This window comes from Ambystoma mexicanum, chromosome 7p, assembly GCF_040938575.1.
Source record: "Ambystoma mexicanum isolate Mex_15411 chromosome 7p, UKY_AmexF1_1, whole genome shotgun sequence".
Taxonomy (NCBI): Eukaryota; Metazoa; Chordata; class Amphibia; order Caudata; family Ambystomatidae; genus Ambystoma; species Ambystoma mexicanum.
This window is the reverse complement of record NC_090939.1, coordinates 58,523,871-58,543,796: the sequence shown is the minus strand read 5'-3', so window position 1 is coordinate 58,543,796 and position 19,926 is coordinate 58,523,871. Positions and strand designations below refer to the sequence as shown.

The 19,926-nt window shown below is 43.9% G+C and overlaps 1 protein-coding gene across 1 annotated transcript in view; it reads right to left on the bottom strand.

Annotated features, from left to right (window-relative positions):
* The window catches only part of VTCN1 (V-set domain containing T cell activation inhibitor 1), a 234,062-nt gene that overhangs the window by 123,576 nt on the left and 90,560 nt on the right, over positions 1–19,926 (bottom strand). The window lies entirely within an intron of this gene.

Genomic DNA, 19,926 nt, shown 5'->3' with positions numbered 1-19,926 from the left:
AGAGAGGATGGAGCCCTGAGCACTTTGCAGTGCAAGTTAGTGGGATGGATGACCCAGTCTACACTGGAATACCTGGTGTGAGAGGAATGGCAAGACTACGTTGATGGCAGCACCAGTCCAAAGGAGGTCTTCAGGTAATCTAGGAGAATGTAAGATGGACCATAAGGCTGTTAAGAGATCCAGGAGGATGATGATAGGTCTATTCGCACACAGGGAAGGGCGCTAAGCCAATCAGGTGGCTGGAACAATGGGTGAGAATACACATTCCCTGCCCACTTTTCCAGCCACCCGATGTCCTTCCCGGGGGCTTTTTATTTTTTCGAATATGGGCAGGGTCCAAGGAGCCTTTCCCTTTTACCTCCCTACCTCACAACACAAATCCAATCCCTTCCCCACCTCCTCCCTACCTTCCCACTTACCTGCTGGACTGGATCTTTGTGCTCCAGTGCCGGCCCTCTTCCTGCTGCCGGACACCATCGAAATGGAAAAGGGACTTACTTTTCCCTATGGTTGTGGCCATCCTGCTTTTTTTCTCAGGCTCTCAAATGCCTTTCACCCCTGCTGTGGGGGCAGAAATGGCCGTTAACGGCACCCAGCCCTCGCCGAACCCGCACTTTGCTCAGGCTTACCTAGTCTCCGGCATGGCGGGCCGTTACTGGCCATGTCCGCCCCCCACAGTGTGGGTGAAAGCCCTATTAATGGCGTCAAAGTACCATAAGATTTCATCCCTTATATGGAGAAGCACTGATTCAGTTCCTCTAGCGGGCTGGAAGGCAGTGCGGTTGAGTGACTCACTGTACACCAACAGCTGGTCGGTGGCAGCTTTTTCAATGATCTAAGGGTATGTTGGTTATGGGTCAGTAATTTGCTGGGATACGGACATCCTCTTTGCATTTGTTTCTTCCTAGTTAGGTGCCCACTATGTGAAACCCAGAGTGCTGTACATGTCCATGAGGGTAACATGTGAGGTGAGGAGGTGGGGGATTCAATATGTGAAATGGGACATTCTGGCCCTGAGGGTGGGATGTGATGTGGGAATGCAAGGCACCTAGGCGACACCTACATATTCACTGACGTCTAAGGTATTGCTCTCTAATAGCATTGGTGCTGTCCAGCTTGCCACCAGGATGCTCTTCAAATGGGTAAGGGCATAGCGAAAGCTGTCTCCTGTTTTTTCTCTTTGTGTGCCAGTTTTGTCTCGATGGGCAGGGTCCTGGAGGAGTGTGACCACCTGAGCTGGCTTTCACTTTTTTGAGGAGTGGGGGAATGAGGGCTGTCTACAGACTTTCTGGGAACACACCCACTTCAAGGGAGATGACAACCCCAATGCGACTAGTTCAGATGCAGCGTTTATCAGTTTTACAAGTGACAGGTAGACAAGGAAGTGATTGCCACAGGGCAGGGGCTCGATGCAGTAAAGATGGCTTGGTGTGTGTCATGCATTTTTGTTCTGTAAAAAGGGCAGGAAGGGAGTCCGCCGTAGCATGGAAGGTCCTCAGTGAGATGGAGCTTTCAGTTGGAGCTCTACGTTCTCCGTAGATACAGTAGAGTTTGGCTGAGCGGTCAGAGGGGTCAGCCATCTGGTTGTGGAGGAGGGCTTTCTCCTTGGATAACTTGATGATAACCCCAATGGAACTTTAGACATGGCTTTGTGTCCTCTTGATCCTTGGTCTTGCTGCAGCCCGTTGTTGGTTGAGCATTCTGTTTTCCCTTTTCCGGGAGGCTAATTCAGAAGGAAACCAGAGAGTTCTTTTAGTGGGAGGATTGACTTTCTTGGTTAAGCCTGGGGCAAGCGGTTCTAATATTCTGTAGCACCAGCAGTGCCAGGATAGAACCACGGAGAAGTTTGCTGCCGTTCATGTTTTCAGAAAAGAGAACCTGGCTGGAGTAGCCCGTCCAAAATGTCTGACGTGGACGGCGCCCAGATCAGCGGATTTGATGGTTTTGATTTAGCCAAGCCGGCTTTGCGGAGCAAATGGTCTGGTGAAGGAAGAGGGATGACCACAAAGCTGGATATTAAAGTTGGGAGAGCCAAGAACAAGGCATTGAGGGCATAGCCCCCAATGTGTGTAGACAAAGTCCAAATCCTGGTGGTCAAAGAGTCAAAGATATGGCAAAAAGCACAGGAATGCAGTTCAACCAGATGTTGAAATATTCTAGGTCCACCATCGTGTCAGAGGTTGTTTGCAGTCCACCCACTTATCCTGGGAGCAGGAAAGGTCACCTGGAGAGTTATGAAGGTGATACTGGTGTGAGGTGGCAGTTGCGGTAGAGAGCACAGTTGTGGAGATGGTGGAAGCCAGGATCCACGCTCACCTCCCCACACCTGGTTTACTGGGTCTGTTCAGAAGTAGTATCCTGTAGCCATTGGGAGGAAGGCTATGTATCACAGGTCCAGTTGCTGGTGAATCAGGGCTCATTCAGCACAAGCACGTTGAGACCGTGATCAATAATACGATCATGTATGTTGACAGCGTATTTCACAACCGAACAAGCGTTCAGTGTGACGGCACCAGCAGGGTCAGGTCTGGCATAGCGTTTGGACTTCATGGTCATTGCAGAAAGTAGGGTGGTTGTTGGGAGAGGAAAAGGTAAGGCTAATCAAAGGAACCTGGGGCAAAGTGGGATTATCTGGGGGTGGCGGGTAGGAGGGGACTAGGTAAGGAGACGAAAAGGGGGACTGCTAGATTGAGCAGGCGGCCAGGGGAGGAGAGTGCTGAGGGTGATGAGAAAGAAGGGAAGGGGGAAAGGGTCTAAGGGCAGGAGGGTCTCGTGGTTACCATGAGTCATAATAGTAGCAATCTTATAAACATATATGACCCACTTCCTGGGGTATGTTCTTACTGAGGAAGCATTCGCATGTAAAAAGCAACACAGTAATGAAAACATCAAATGAGGAGTCTGATTTGCCCCCTGCGATAAGTCACAGAGCTCCCTCGGACAACTATGAGCGATGAGCCTCGGATCCGGCATATCTTGCTCGGCCAGTGTGGATTCAAGAGAACGGAATGCCCCGGGGTCCCGGCTCTTATATATGGCATAGAATACCATCTGCCAAGCAGTGTAAGGATATTGCAGGTTTTTGCGGGATATTGCCTTTTTCGACCAATGAGGCCAATGGTTGAGATTCTCCCTAAGGTCATGGAACATCGAGGTGAATTGCAGTATAGGTTTTACAATAGTATAGGGTTAATTTAGTTCCTTATAATATATGTCCGCCCTGTCAACCTCTTAAATGCTTGTGGTCTTGCTTAGTCATGCAAGAGATCTTCCAGTTGTTGATGCATGCAATCAACAACTGGACGATCTCTCTTTTCCTCACTCCTCTTCACCCTTCTTTCATTGCTCCCTCTTTCCCTTGCACCTTTTTCCCCTCACTACCCCTCACAGATCGTCTGAGTCTGTGGCTTTGTCAATGATAGTTGTGTGTTTATCAGGTCACTGCCAGCCCAATGTGGACAGAGGCCCATAGAGAAGCAATGTTTTGCCCGGACCACAAACATTTGGTAGTATAGTGAACCTAGCACTCCTTTTTTTCTTTTATAAACCTATCCCTACAACAGTTTGACACAAATATGTATTTTTATATTAACTCAATTTACCAAGCCCTCAACCCAAATATTGTGTGTTCATTGCGTAGAAATAATGGCCATACATGTGATTGTGTAACTTGGGGATAAGGTGCAACATATCATGCAGCGAGCCATGCCCCAGGGAATCTCCCCGCCTACCAAATGTTTTAACCCATCATCGGTTTGCTTTTCCTGAACTTGAAAACATATAAGAGGTTACAGAAACGTGCCAGACAAAACAAGTAAAGTTCACTTTTAGGAAAGAATTGGCACAAGAGAGAATACAGACCTTCCAAAGGCCATGCAGTAAATGAGGCTTATTAAAATGTTGGGAATGCATTGTTGTCATTCTAGAAATTGGAATGTCAAATGATAAGGAGTAAACGCTCTGTGAATTAAGTTCTGAGAAGGTGACAAACTTAAAAATTGAAGAAATACTGCTGATGGCACTGGTTCAAATGTCTTGGTGGGCTTGGAATTGGTATATTGAATAGGGCAATTCAGGGAGATGTACCAAGGAATTATACTTGCCACAATGGGACCTTGCACTCCACAATTGATTACACGTGTGTGGGGAAGTGGTTATTTGATCAATGTCAAACCTTTAAGATTGACGAGACAGAGTGGAGCGACCAATGCTTACTAACTGCAGAATCTGATCTGAGAGATTTGAAGGGTGATGGACAAGGCTCTTGCTGGTAACAGAGTAACGTGGAGGGTTAGTTCAGTGACCGAGTTAACGATACCCTGGCCTCATGTCTTAGGCGTTCTTCACTTGACTGGAAATACCAAACCTTTTCAGTTGACAATTGTGATCATTTTGTGGAAGGCTCTTTAAAATCCACCTCTGACAATTCGTAGAACAAAGAGACACTTACACTCTTATGATGTTGAAGTAGTGGCTAAGAAGAGAGACATGCGAGCCAGGATTAGACTTTTAAAGTTAGTACGGGGTCCTGAACTCTCAGTGGTGTATGGTAAGATCAAAAAGGTAAAATTAGACTATAAAAACTGGCTGGGGGCGGGAATCGTGCTCTTAGGAATCAATGGGAGGCCGAAATTATGTTAATTACCTTGCGTAATAAAAACTCTCCAGCCTTCTGGAAACGAATGATCTGTTACGCTTGATCGTTGGTCTTCATAAGCTTTTGAACGTCAAAGTCAGGCTGCACCCCAATCGGGGCCTCTCACGTAAAAGCTTCACCTTTAAGGGGGTTAGAAAGGGTGGCACATGGGCTCCCTGTCTATTTAATTTATACATGTCGGACATTGGAGACCATCTAGAACCGGTCTCCTTCGCTGCTCCTCAACTGCTAAATCTGAAACCAATATGGATGGCATAAGCAGATGACTTTTTAATCTTCGATCGTGCACAGATTGGTCTGCAGTGTTTGATTGAGGCATTTGATAATTACGCCTCCACTAACTCTTTGAAAATTGATTCAGCTAAAACTGAGATAACGCAGTACACGATGAGGAAGGAAATGTCATTGTTTCAATGGCGGATTGGTTCGGATATACTTGAGAGGGTCAATAGTTTTATTTTTCTCGGATTTCCGATCCTCTCGCAACCAGACAACACACAGATCAGAGATTGAATGGAAAGTCAGGCATTTTCCCTCTCTAATAAGTTGAGCCGAGTTGATGCTAAATGCGGAAAATTCTCATTCATTCCATTTCTTAAATGTTATGAAGAAAAAATACTTCAAAACATTTAATATGCAATTGAAGTAAAGTTGTTGTGGGTTTTAGATATTTTACCATTGTTGGAAGGAAGGATTTGGAGATGAGATTTAAGGATTCCCAAATCAATCCCATTGGCAGCCATAAAATATGTGCTCCATATATATTCTCTTTCCAGTAGAGCTCATTGGACATTTTTATCTTTTTATTTTAAAATTCGCACCCCTTTGAACAATTCTTTATTTTGCAATCTGAAAAAAAAATAATCATTCAAATGCTGATACATTCTTAAGTAAAATTTCCGGGTTATGCTCAGAATTGCTCTGGAGTGTTGATATGTCTGAACAGGATCTAGTTGATAATCCTGAAAAGGTCAGGCCTGCCAGTAGATCACTGCCCCCACTGGCAAACTTCGGTTTGGAGAAAATGCTGTTGCCGGAATTACCTGCCTTTTTTCCAGACCGCAGAATTTATAATGACTCCCAAGTCTCTTACGCCTGGAGCAGAAGCTTGTTGGTGTTCTGACTCCATCTATCTAGACAAACAGATTAGGCCTCTATTTTTAAAATTTCGATGGAATCTGTTTTATACAAAAGAATTGTTTTTGTTTCATATTGCCCGATTCAGACACTTGTAGATTGTATAAGGAGCATGGAAAATCAGAAGCTTTGAAGTATGTATTGGTCTTATTTCATGCACCACAAGGTAAACAAGTAACTTATTTTTTTAGGATATTTCAGCATTCATGTACTCTGGGTGAATGAGAAATCTTTTGGTAGGACTGTCTGGCAGGATGTACGGCTTCAATGGTCTTGGCGGTTGTTGGGTTTTTCGAATCTTTGCATTTGGAACCGCCAGATTTTAGTTAACCTGACCATGTAGATATTTGGAGAAAGGACTTATTAAAATGAACTAGGACTGTGTGCTGCTATTGTGATTAACTGTTTGTACATATAATTTGCTATTAGGCTATTCATGAATGCTGATAATATTAAATGTACAAAAAATAACTGTTTTTCTCTCTTTTACTATGTAACTTGTGGGATATCAAGTATGTTTGTTTTTATTCATTGTGGACTGGTAAAGGTAATTACTGTATAACCATGTAACAATTTTAAAAGAATTACTTCCACATGGCAACAGAGGTAATGTATTGCTACATTTGAAAAGAAAAGGAGAGCACTCGTGCAAAAGCATTGCCCCAAGTGTCATGGCTGCTGGTAGCGTCACTCCGTTGCTTTGTGCCCCAAGTCAGGAGCGGGTCATCATTTCACAGGCCGTATAGCGCAGTCGATATTTCTGCGTCAGCATGTGTATGAATGAGGGTGCAGAGACCCCGACTAACAGGATGATGGGGTGACAGTAATACCGCATGTAACACTGCTTCCTATCCAAGTAACTTTGTCATGTCTGTACTATGCTAACCATGTAACCTGATCCAAACACGCTACGCCTAATGTAACCAGTAGCCTCTTGTAACCAGTAGCAATGTCGTAACCTGTAACTAAGTCACTCTCTTGTAACAGCGCCTCGATGCCCCTGGGCTGCCAGTGCACTTTATAAATGCAAATGAATAAAATAAATAATACAGGAAAAGGAGGGGTTGGCAGATTAAACAAATGGGGTTCACAGGTGGACGCCCACGAAAAGAAAGAAAACATAGGTCCCAAGGCTGTCCCTGTGAAGGAAAGCCTCGCTAACAGGATGGCGGATGGGGGAGGGTCTGTAATAAGAGAAAAAAGGAGGGGTTTAAAAGAATGGGGCACACAGGTGGGTACCTATGAGAAGAAAGAAAAAGAAAGAAAACAGGGCCTGTCCCTTGAAAGAAGCAGGAGTGAACTCAAGAGAACTCATGATACAGCATCCCAGCGCAGCGGCACTGCGCTCTTGCCCAGTGGAGTGGGAAATACAAAGAGAAAAATAAAAGAGTAGGAAAAGGTGGACCGAAAAGGGCTAGAGAGGAGGAAAACGAGGGGTAGCAGGGCCAGCCGCAGCAGGGAGGAGGAAGAGTCACATGCCAGGACAGCGACATATGCAGGTGTAACTTGACCCGTGAAGTAGAGCCCCATTGTAAGGTGATCCCAGCTCCCCCCCTCCAGCCGATGCTCACGAATTGGGAACGACCCGGCAGGAGGGCCCAGCCTAAGGGTGATGTTATGTTCATTGGCTTTTATGCTCTGCACTTGACCACGGGGGGACCTGTCACCCCACCCAGGGTGTAAACCACGCCTGTGGCGTGAAAATGAAATAAGGATGGGGTACGCGGGAAATAGCAAAGAGGGACAAGGTCTGAGAACAAAATAGATAGACATAGGTCAGAACAAAAAGGAAAAGACATCATAAGGTTGAGTGACAGTGATTGATGGGATGCGTGCATAGTAGTACGGATTTAGGCCAAAAAAGGAAACAAGACCTGTCTATAGTGGAGAAGTCATTTATCCTGCCAGTTAGCAGTGCAATGTGCTGTTGGTATTATTTAAATGTGAGTTCTGGATGTGTGATTGCCTTGAGATGAGCGTTCCTGTGAGTTGTGGGCGCTTGAAAACCAGGTATTCGTATTGAGTTCCCTTCTGAGGAGTACTCAAGAAACCTAGTAATGTTGAGCCCCCTGACAGAGGTGTCCGAGACAAGAGTTGGCTCTGTGCTGGGTGAAAGTTGGGGGAAGCAAAAGGATAAAATCACAAAGGCCGCCCCCCATCCCCAATCCTCTGCTAAGCCATGCTAAGGTAGTAGGACAATGCCCTGTCAGGTTCAGTACCCTGGGTGAATACTAAGGGCTAGGCACAACAATGAAAGAACAAACAGAATTGGCAAAGCCAACAGTTTTTTCTTTTGTGTAGGCATGTGTTCAACAATAATTGCCCAAGCCAACTGTTAAGATGGCCTGGAAAGTACCAAAATGACACAGAGGTTCTGGAGCCAGACCAAATCAAACTCAATGACGGAAGTAGGCAAAGTGTACAGCAGAACCCAGCTTTAATATCATCCAAATAAAGCAGGGACATCATACAAGCATACTATGTCGCCGCTCTCAGCGTGCTTATCAAAAACAGCAGTTTTTATACTACGAATGTGCCACCAACAACAACATAACATAATATCAGTATACAAAACCTACGGGTTACGGGAGTTAGTCAAGGGGATTGATTACATGTACATTCTATAGGCGTTAATACTTCTGATTGGGCAACAATCTGATGGCTCCTCTTAAGACCACCTCTAAATTGATAGCAGTAAAAGGACATCACTTCTACAATAGATTATTCATTGGTACAGTACGAACTGTGCGGTCTAACATCAGGGATTCTGATTGGTTGGCTTCTTACTGACAAACCTTGGACACTGACAGGTCATCAAGACATGAGCCAGACAGGCGTTGGAGGAGAGAGGTTCATGGGCTGCCTTCCCTTCAGTTAAAGAAAATACCATCCCTTATACCTAGGCCGTGAGCCAGAGTGATTTCTTTGTATGTCACCATGTGCAGCGCCTCATGTCTGGGAATATGCGTGAGGAGTGAGGCAGGTGTGCTATCTGTGTTTGTTACTAAATAAAAGACAGTTTTCTTCAGTTATGGGTCATGTGTGGTGAGACCGCGTTTTGAATTTTTTCACCCTACATTTATTGGGATTTCAGCTAATTTTAATGTGAATGTTAGAGTTCCTTTTGCCCCTAGGGGCACTCTTGGGTTATTCTCCATGGAGTCTTCCTAGGTTAGAGTTTGCTCGCACCTGGCTTACAATGGTTGGCTGTGCTCTTCCTGATTTTAGTTAGACAGGCTGTTTTCTTCTTGTGTTGGGAATTATCTTGTGCTTTCACTGCCATGTACCGACCCTCCCTAATTTCTCAGCAACATTGGCTAGGATTACCAGCTACTGCCTGGGTTCTGCACAGATCTGTATTTTGTTATTTCAGCATTTTGAGTTCTCGTGAAGCCTTAAGGCCTTTTGTTTACTTAGAAGCGTGTTGTGGCTTCCATTTTAGAAAAGATGGCTGCCCATTACTCTTGCATTTGTATGTTAGTTAGCTATATTTGCGTATCATTCATGTTGCATTTGTATTATGCCAGGAACTTGTTTACAGTGGAAATTGAACTATTAACTATCTGAAGAGTGCCTAGAAAGAACACTGGCAGTCCATCTAAGGCCCAAAGTTTGATGTTACAGAATCATAGAGATAGCCCAAAGAGATATTAAAAGGGCGTGTTTTTGGTGGGGAGGAGATGGTACTGGGCGTGTATAGCCATAGTGATTGGCATGGCCGTGGGAGGTCAACAGGTGGTTAAATGAGCAAACAGCGCCCACAAGCTGTGTCCCTCCTCATGTACATCCGTCTCTCCCCTAGCTCTACTCCAAAGGAATAGCTCTTTTAACAAGCAGTAACATCCACGATTGGAATGCATTGAGGATGCAGTGGGAGGTAACTGGGGTAGTGTCAAAATAGCAGTGGTAATGAATCTTTATTGAGGTATACTAGGATTTATAACATTCAATATTTTGTGCTTGGCTGCTAATTCTAGCAATGAGTGTACAGTGTGATAATTGCTGTCTACTTGGATATTCAATATACCAAGTTACATAAATCGCTCAGTCCATAATTTTGGGGGAGGGGAGCCAGGGCATACACTACACTACTACACAAGCAATTGGACCAAAACTTGATTTTTCACATTGCCCTGAAAACTGGCCTCTTTTCATAGGCTCTCTGCTAGTTGGACTTCCCTGATCTTCTCTCTGTCTTTCGATCTCCTAGCTCCTACGTCCCGATGGTAATGCCCTGCTCTTGTCCCGGTGTATATGTTATGTCCCTTGTGTTTTTGTGCACCCAGATGCCTGAGGGTTAACGGCACATTACAAATACATAAATAAATAAATAAACAGGTTAGATTTCGAATGTTACTTAAATTATAAGGGGTGCTACATTTTCCGGGGGTCACACTTTGCTCGCTATTATAAATGCCTGTGAATCCCCTGGTAGACAACATACAAATGTAATATTAAAAGAAATCACTTCAGTGTTAATATCAGAGGCGTGTGGTCTAAATGCTAAATGCCCGGACTCTAGGGATGGCATTGGTATATATAACACTATCAATGATGCCTTGGAAGTTCTGGGTTAAAACAAAAGGAAAGCACCCTTCAGGGAGTCAATTGGCTGACAAGGTTTTCGGGTCTCAATTTGTACTTAAGGGTCGTTGTACTGGGGTGTAAACCAGTGACTAGTTATTCTGCTAGTAACATCCACCTTGCATAGACTGCACCCCCATCTGCTATTATCATCTCTCCAATGACCACTTCTGATAACACTGGGAATGGTATCATCAGCCCCCTATTATTTATTTATGTATTTATTTCTTTATTTATTTATTTATTGTTTTTATAAGGCACTACTCGTCCAGGGGCCTCAAAGCACACAATGCGCAACACTGGGGTGACAGGCAATCTGATAACTGTTTATAGGAACTGACTCAGTATCCACATAAAACAAGCATTGGCAGTGCCAACGGTTTGGGCTTTTGTGTAGGCATGGGAAAGGCACTTGCCAGGCACTGCGATAGTGGCATTAACTGGTCATCGATGGTGGCAGTTGCAAAATGGTCTGAGTACCTGGACATTTAACAGCAGCACCTGGCAAATGCCTAAGACTTATACACAAGTCACAACTATTGGCTTTGCCAATGCGTGTTTGTAACAGGACTTCATTGAAAGACATGCATAGCGCTTATAAATAGAGTGGCTGAAGACAGACTTGGTTTAGAGATTTTGTATTATACCAGGTGTGGGTTTACAGCTCCAATTAAGTCAAACTCCCAGAAGACTGCTTTGAAAAACACTAATAGGCATTTTTAGTGTAGTTTGATGGTAAGGCTTGGATAAAGCGAACTCAACGAGTTCCCAGGAGGAGGTGTTTTGGGCAGGGAGGGGCAGGATCTGAGTGGGAATGGCCATAGGTATTTGCATGGCCATGGGCAGCCAATGGGTCGGCAAATAACCAAACAACACCTACAAGCTTTGGGCCCCTGCTCATGTGCCATTCCTCCCTGTCTGTACACTAATGCAATAGTTTCAACTTATAGGTGGCGCCTAAGAGCCCAAACTAAATATAAGCTATGAGCACAGTGGGGAGAGATGCTTATTGCACTCTTAAAATAGGATCCAAGAACTTGTTGGAGAAAAGTGTGTGGAGTTGCTACAAATCAGAGAGCTTGTTTCAAGCCTGCCTGAAAATGTATTGGTGCATCATATTAAGAGCATGTTTGGTGTACAATTAGCATGGACAGCATCAAAGTTAATAAGCAGAGGGACACATGGCATTATGACGTTTCTAATGTAGATATACATAACCTTATTAGAAATGTAAAGTCATTTAGCGCTCCTAGCCCCAATGTAGTATGTAATTATTTACTCAAAATGGCTCCTGAGAAATAGTTGAGGGTATTACACGCCCTGTTTCCTGCACTCAGACATATTGGAGTCTTGTCTGAAAGTTGGGCACATAGTATCCTGGTTCCCGTGTACAACCGACGAGTCTGTACTAAACCTACTAATTATCGATGGCTTGCCATGACAGAAGCACCTTCGATGGTATTCTCGTGAGTCTTATTAAGCGACCTCTCTCAATGAGTCTTAATATCTTACCCTTTAATCAAAAAGGTGTTTAGGAAGGAGTATATTACTATAGCTTTACAGACCTCGCACGAGGGCCGTACTGGGAATTATGAGCCCTGAAGACCGAGTTAAAGGCCCGAGCGCTGCAAGGTATGAGGGCCCATAACAATCGAATGGCCCGAGGGCGAGGTCCATAAAGCTATTAGAACCCATGGCCAAACACAAAACAAGTTTGTGTAAAAAGATATGTATATTTTAATTATTATGTTTTTGGGGGAAACTTAAATATTTCATGTGCAATATTTAATTTTTGAAAAAAACCATGAACAATAACATGACAAAAAGCTATTAGAACCCATGGCCAAAGAGAAAATAGTTCATTTAAAAATATATATTTTGTACTATTACATTGTTTTTTGGGGACATCAATATTCCCTGTGGAATATTTAAGTTTGTAAGAAGAATGAAAAAAATGTCATGTTTATTTATAGTAAATTATTCTTTTCATTCATTTGAAAAAAAAGGGCGGTGTTTTTAGGCACATGTCATTTTAAACAAGGCCACTAGAGGGGAGTGAAGCACTGTTGGTGCTCGACTCTCCGAGCTAAAAAAAAGTAAAGGACAAATGTGCGGGCTATATGAAAAACTCTGGGCTATGAGAACATTCTCAGCCTGTACTGGCCTGCATAGCCTGCAAATTGACCAATGAGGCAGGGTTATTCCAGGGTTCCAATTGGCATTACTCCATCAGGCCTTCAGACCCAACTATCTGATTTCCAAAAGTATTCTAGTCAGCATGGACTCAAGGAGAATTTTGACAAAACAAAAATAACGAGTTTGTACCTGCAAAAGAAAGCAAAATGTATATAACCAGTTGGAGGCAGTTGCACAATAGTGGCTATCTTGGTGTTATCATTTGCCAAACATGGGGTGCACATATAAAGCAACTAACTTGCAAATGTACACAACGCGCATTACCATTACAACGGAATCTGTTGCAACTTGCATTTAGTCTGGGCCTATTAATTAGTATTTATAAACTCAAACTATCAGCTATTATTCTCCGAAGTAGCGAGGTAGGGTCTGATAAACATATTGAATAAGCTGGAGAGCAAAAGACTAAAGGCACCAGTGGCCTGAGGTCTTTTGAGATCTTGGGCACAGCAGTGGGTTGTATCCTGCTTTCCTGCCCTGTGGCCTGTCTGTGCGCGTGGAGCTGTGACATCATGGAATGTTCTGCATGGTATGGCTTGCCATTGAGTTCCACCCACGACAGATGGAGAGACGTGTAGCCCGGGTGGTGGGAGCCAGTGGGCTCTACAGGAGAGGCTTAAGATCCTGCCTCCTAGCTCTTGTGCCGGACATCACGTATGCAACCTGTGAGCCTGCAACATGAATAGAGAACCTAAGGATTTACCATGCGGCCTCCTGAAGTGCATTGCAATATTGTACAACTCACTTAAAGATAACGCAGGCTTCTCTAGTCGCTCTGCCGCACTGCCTAAAGGAGGCAGGCCCACAGTCAGCTACAATGATGGCAACGTTTAGTAGGATTATCTTTAGGTTACGGACCCTTTTTCAGTTGGAGCCCTTTGAATACCTCCATGAGGAAATTAAAACTATGTTAGGGCCTCAATTAGTAGGTGTTGATTATGTCTAGAACTTGATTAATCGTAGCACTGTGGTCCATGCTGGGATTGCTTAGCGTATCAATCTTTATTAGGGGAAATACCGAAAAACACGTTGTTGAGTTACCTGGTCCTTATGTGAGGTGTGATGTTTCCGCCTGAAATGTAATATTTTACCAAATTTGGAGGTGCAGGGGGCCAGGGCTCATACCCCTAAAAGAGAATGGAAATGTAGAATATGGCTTTCACCCCCCCCCCCAGTGGGGGAAGCCGACACGACCATTCACTCTGGCCTTGGCGATGGCTGTGGGCCGTTACCGGCCATGTCCACCCCCACCCCCACCCCCGCCCGGGTGAAAGCGTGAAAGCCATTCGCACAACAGGGTTTTTACCCGGGGTTCGAATGGTTTCTTTTTCCCCTCAGTATATTCGTGTTTCTTGAGCAGCTAATCTGCCATGGGTGGAAAAAAGATGGCTGCCGCAATAGGAAAAAGGGACAGAGTCCCTTTTCCATTTCTATGGCAGCGGTTGGGATCTGAAGGAGCGCGGGGACCTGAGCTCAAAGCGCCGGTCTCGCAGGTAAGTTGGGATGGTGGGAGGGAGTGAGGAAGGGGTTTGGTTGGCTTTGGGGGTAGGCGGCAGGTGGGGAGGCAACAGGGAGATGCTCATTGTTGCCTCCTCAAATAAAAATAAAATTAAAATGGCGCCACCTGGCCGAGGAAGTACCTCGGGCGGCTGGAACAGCGGCCGGAGAATATATAGTATTGCCCGCTGTTCCAGCCACCTGATTGGCTAATGACCCTTCCCTGGGTGTGAATTTGCAACAGTGAGGATGTTCTTGAAAGAATTAAGTGCTGCTAACTACCATGGGAAGGGCTGGTCCATTTAAGAAATCATTACTTGTAGAAAAGTGTGGACAGCAGCGACGCCAATGGGGAGAAATGTTCAGGTATTATGCAAGGCAATGATAGAGCAATAATTATGGCCACTGTCAAAGTGTGCTATGAGGTTCAGAAGTTACTGGAGTCTCAATAAGTCGTTGTTGTCTTAATATTTCATGTCTGTTTTTACTGATTATTTTACTGATAAGTCCACAATTGTTCTTTTTTGCGTTTTTATTTTTGTAAATAATGTGTAAAGATCATGTTGTGCACTGTACATATACATTTAAAAATCGTCTTTAGCTTTATTGCTGACGTGTGTTGTTTGAACAAAAATGTCAATAAAGTTTGATTTTGAAAAAAAATTATCTTTAAATGTGAATAAATGCCAGCCAATCGCAGCCTATTTAAGTCCCCATACCAGCTGGCGAAAACTAGGATCTTGATTCCCATCGTTTCACTGGCTTTCATGAATCAGTGAGCAGAATCAGCCAGTTCCACTCTTCCGATGGATGTTCTGCTCACACTGAGTTCATGAGTCAGGCATGGAACTGATTAAATAGCAGATGGCACTTTACAATTTACTGTTTACCATGATGGGCATCAGAAAGGCAAAAGGCGGACTTGGTCCTGCTGGAGTTGAATCTATGCCCACTAGATGACACAGAGATGTCCACAGAGCTCTTTGATATGCGAACACACAGTATGCATGCACCCACTGAGCTATCTGAGCCGATATGCTGCATTAATGTGGCAAGAGCGCCAACAAAGAACCACAACTGAAATGTAGAGGAAAATCAATGTGTCAGACAAGTGTTGTTCATACATGTTTTGGACTGCAACTCCCATAATCCCACGCATTTGACTAGGCAGCCTAGGCCTGATGGTAGTTGTAGTCCGAAACACCTGATGAGCCCAAGGTTCCAGACTCTTCGGTAACCTGTCGTTTGTTCCTGTAGGACACTTTGGGGTGCTGTTTTGAGGCCTATCAGTATACAAAGTGACAACATCCAAATCAAGCTGGATTTGCACTTTCCTAGTGAGCTTTCTTGCACAAAGTTCATTTTGGGGGTTTCTTCATGATTTAGTATCAAGACTCCTCGTGACAAGTTTGAAACACAACCTCCCTCCTGTATTTCTCTGCATTCGTCGAGAGAGCTGTTTTTATACTATGCCACTGACGGGGCGGTAAATGGGGTTGCTGGGTTTTGCCGCCCAGCCCTTCTGAAGACACATGAGTTTTGCTGGGGCTGGCAAGTGCCTTTCGGGGTCAGAAGTCTGACTAGGGGTCATGCAGCAGGCACCTACCAGAGATCCAGGGCCTCTTCAAAATATTGGGCCTCATTACAAAAACAGTGGTGAGGGGAAAAGTGCAGTAAAGCCACTGCATTACCTCTGCAATCCCGCACTGCCATACTACCAGTGTGGCGGCGAGGCGCAGGAAAAACGTTCAGCAAAATGTTGAAGGTAATTCAGCCGATTTACTGCTAAAAAACGGCCAAATCAGCAGAATAACCGCTCAAAGAATTACCGTCTGTGGTAATCCCACCGAAATCCTGATGGAGTCTATAAATGGGGACTAACAGCGCCATACCACCAGTTTTAATCCGGTGCTAATCCCGCCAGACCAAGTGGTGGTAACGGTAATTCTGTTTAGCGGTATTCCTGCAGATTTACTACTGGACTACCACCAAACTTTTAATGAGGCCCATTGTTTGTAAACTCACCTACAAAGATCGAGAACCACTTTAAGAAGACCCAGGTCCCACAGCTGTCAAGTGGTCCCATTTTCACAAAGCTACTGAACTGCACACCCGCAGTACTAGGGGCAACAAAACAGGTAAGTTATTATTATTGCTAATATTATTATGATAAGCATTTCCTTTATGACACCTTCAACCAAACCAGGCTTTTAAGCCTATCACACTTTGCATTCTGGGATTTGTAGTATCTAATTTCTAATTATGCTTTATACCTCCTAGCATTACAAGTGCTGCGCCTGGTTGGTTTGCAATCCAGGACAGGCTGATGGTTAAACTCTTCAGACTGCAACAGGGGGGAGCTTGAGGAAGTGTCAAGTGCAGGTGATTCTCAGAAGAGCGCAGCACCGGCTCATGAAAGCCCAGGGAATCCCAGAAGGAACCTGGAGCCCTAGGCAGAGAGACATGCCTGGATAACATGTCTCAATCACTTATCAAGCAGTTGGAATCTTTAAATAGCAGTTCTCAAGCAGTTTAGTTTAGTTTAGTTTATTATTTGTATAGCGCCGCCTGGCCCTAGGGCATCCGGGCGCTTGCGATGAATACAGCAAGAATAATGAATACAACAAGAATAATGCAGCAGAAATGTACAAATCGATTACATATTTACAAATTTACAGTCTTGGTGCATGCTAGTGCGGTAGGGCTAGGCAGTTTCTTTGGATAGAAGCCAAGTTTTGGTGTTGTGTCTAAATCTGTGAAAGGACGGTTCTGATCTCAGCTCGAGTGGAAGTGAGTTCCAAAGTTTGGAGGCAAGCACGGGGAAGCTGGAGCCACCTGCTTTTTGGAGCTTAAATCTTGGGATATTTAAGCAGTGTGTTTGAGCTGATCTGGTAGGGCGCGCTGGGGTGTGGTGCTTGAGGTTGTCGGATAGGTATCTGGGTGCTTGGTTAGCTAGGCATTTGTGTGTGAGTGAGATGGTTTTGTATTCAATTCTTTGTGGTATGGATAGCCAATGGCAGGTGCGTCTGGCGTCCGAGATGTGTTCTTGTTTGGGTATGTTCAGGGCTGCTCGCAAGGCGTTGTTTTGTATGACTTGTAGTTTGTTGATGTTTTTCTGACTGGTTCCCAAGTATAGCGCATTGCAGTAGTCAACTTTGGAAAGGACTAGCGCTCTGGCTAAGGTGATGCAGTTGGATGGTGAGAGGTAAGGTCTGCTGGCGTTGATAAGTTTACAAGTGTAAGCAGTGGCTGATGAGATGGAATTGATCTGTCTTGTCAGTGTGAGGGAGGAGTCGAGGTAGATTCCTAGGGTTTTGACGCTGTTAGAGACGGTGATGTTATTGCCGTCTATAGTGAATGCTTGATAGAGTTTGTCGAGTTTATTAAGTCTGGGTTGGGAACCGGGACAGTGATTACAATGTCTATTCTGCAAGCAGTTCATTGTTCTATAAGCAGCCAGTAAACTGCTGACAACATGCTAGTGACTGTTTATCTCATTTACATTGTTTGTGTCCTATACATGTCTTGTTAGGGCTTAGTAAATGCTTAAAGTAGGCTACTTAGAACCAGTTCTTTCCTTAGTCAATACTTATTTTTTTTAAAACAATTTTTTTATTTGGTTTGGCTGATAAAATCAACCTTTCAAATGCCACAACAATATAAACATTTACAGTATATAAAAAAAAAAGTTCTTTTTTTTCCATTTCATTTTCCAAAACATTTGATTCATAAAACGTATATTGAAACACACTAATAGTCAATTAATAAGAACAATGAAGGAATTAGATTAGTCCAAACATTCGAAGTACATAGATCAAAAAAAGGTTAAAAATTAAGCAGATAGTCATTCAATTTCATTATCAACATTTGGTAAAATGGTGCTTAAATATTGCGTTATTGCCACTCTGATTGCTAATTTCTTGCTTTTGAATAATTTAATCCATATTTCTTTTTCGTCCATTGGAGTATAAACACATAGTAGATCAGTAAAATAAATATTCCTTATTGAGATTAAAGCTGGGCAGCTCACTATTAAGTGCTGCAGAGTTTCACAAGAATTCATGTTTTGACAAAATCGACAATAGTTTAATTCCTTTGGAGCAATGCCTCTCCTCACCAATATTTCCATTGTCGGTAGGAGATTAAATCTAAACCGAAAGTATGGATGCCTGATGTTCCGCGAGGGGAATTTAACTAGATAATCTGCCATTGTCCATAGTCTTTTTGGCCCAAACCACTGTTCATTAAAGTCCTTGTAAATGCAGCACTTAGCGGTGTTGCATATCCAATCATGCTGGAATAAATGTAACTCGGCTCGGTCAGGGTTAGTTAACAGTGTTTCAAGAGCTATGGACGCATCAGCCAGGACATCAATCACAGAAGTACGCCATTTAGAAACAAAGAAGGTTGGTGAACTCGCCAGATGGTACGCAATTGTGCTAAGGATGTTATTCTTTGTCAATCCCAATAAACATTTTCTGAATAAAGCACACAACTGCCACAATAATTGTGCAAATAGCGAAACCAAACCCAATTCAAAGCGGATCATGGGAAGAGGAGTGCATTTCTGGAGTTTCAAAATGGACTTCCAGAATCGTGCTTCGCATAAATCCTATATATTTCTCTTCATTGGCAATTTAGTATCAGCTCCATACAGTAAAATTGGCACCACTTTTGCTTGATAAAACGCCATGATGTGACTATATGAAAATGTGCCATACTTATATACTAATATGTTAGCTTGAGATGTCAGTCAATACTTAAGAAATGCCTTTCATTTTGCTTGGGGTGGGGGGTGCAGGTGTAGCGGGCACGGGTTTGCAGAGTTAGTCAATAAATTATAAATCCACTCATTTGCGAGTGTAGGACATTTAATGGCATTTTGGGTCAAGTGGCCTTGTAGGCCCTTGACTCCTGAGTATAGGGAGTGGCCCTACATCAGTTCGGTATCAGGTAATAATGTCCCCATACATAATGTCCCTGTACATAATGTCCCTGTACATAATGTCCCCATACATAATATCCCCGTACATAATGTCCCTGTACATAATGTCCCCATCCATAATGTCCCCGTACATAATGTCCCCATACATAATGTCCCCGTATATAATGTCCCCGTCCATAATGTCCCCGTACATAATGTCCCCATACATGATGTCCCCATACATAATGTCCCTGTACATAATGTCCCCGTACATAATGTCCCCATCCATAATGTCCCCGTACATAATGTCCCCATACATAATGTCCCCGTACACAATGTCCCATCCATGATGTCCTCGTACATAATGTCCCCATGCATAATGTCCCCATCCATGATGTCCCCATACATAATGTCCCCTACATGATGTCCCCATACATAATGTCCCCATACATAATGTCCCCTACATGATGTCCCCGTACATAATGTCCCCGTACATGATGTCCCGATATATAATGTCCCCGTACATAATGTCCCCGTACATGATGTCCCCATACATGATGTCCCCGTACATAATGTCCCCATACATAATGTCCCCATAAATGATGTCCCCGTACATAATGTCCCCATACATAATGTCCCCATAAATGATGTCCCCGTACATAATGTCCCCATACATAATGTCCCCGTACATAATGTCCCCATACATAATGTTGCCGGGGAAATACCTTTGGCGACATTATATATGGTATGAGGACGGGTTGGGGGGATGTCCCCTGCTCCCATAAAAAAAAAAAAACAGGGGTTGCGGGGATGTCTTCTGCATGTTCAATGTAATAATGTCTCTGCAAAAAACGACGACTTTTTTTGTCAGGTGACATTTTGGCGGGGACATTATTACATGGAACCAACAGTTCCTGTGGCGCAGAGTTGC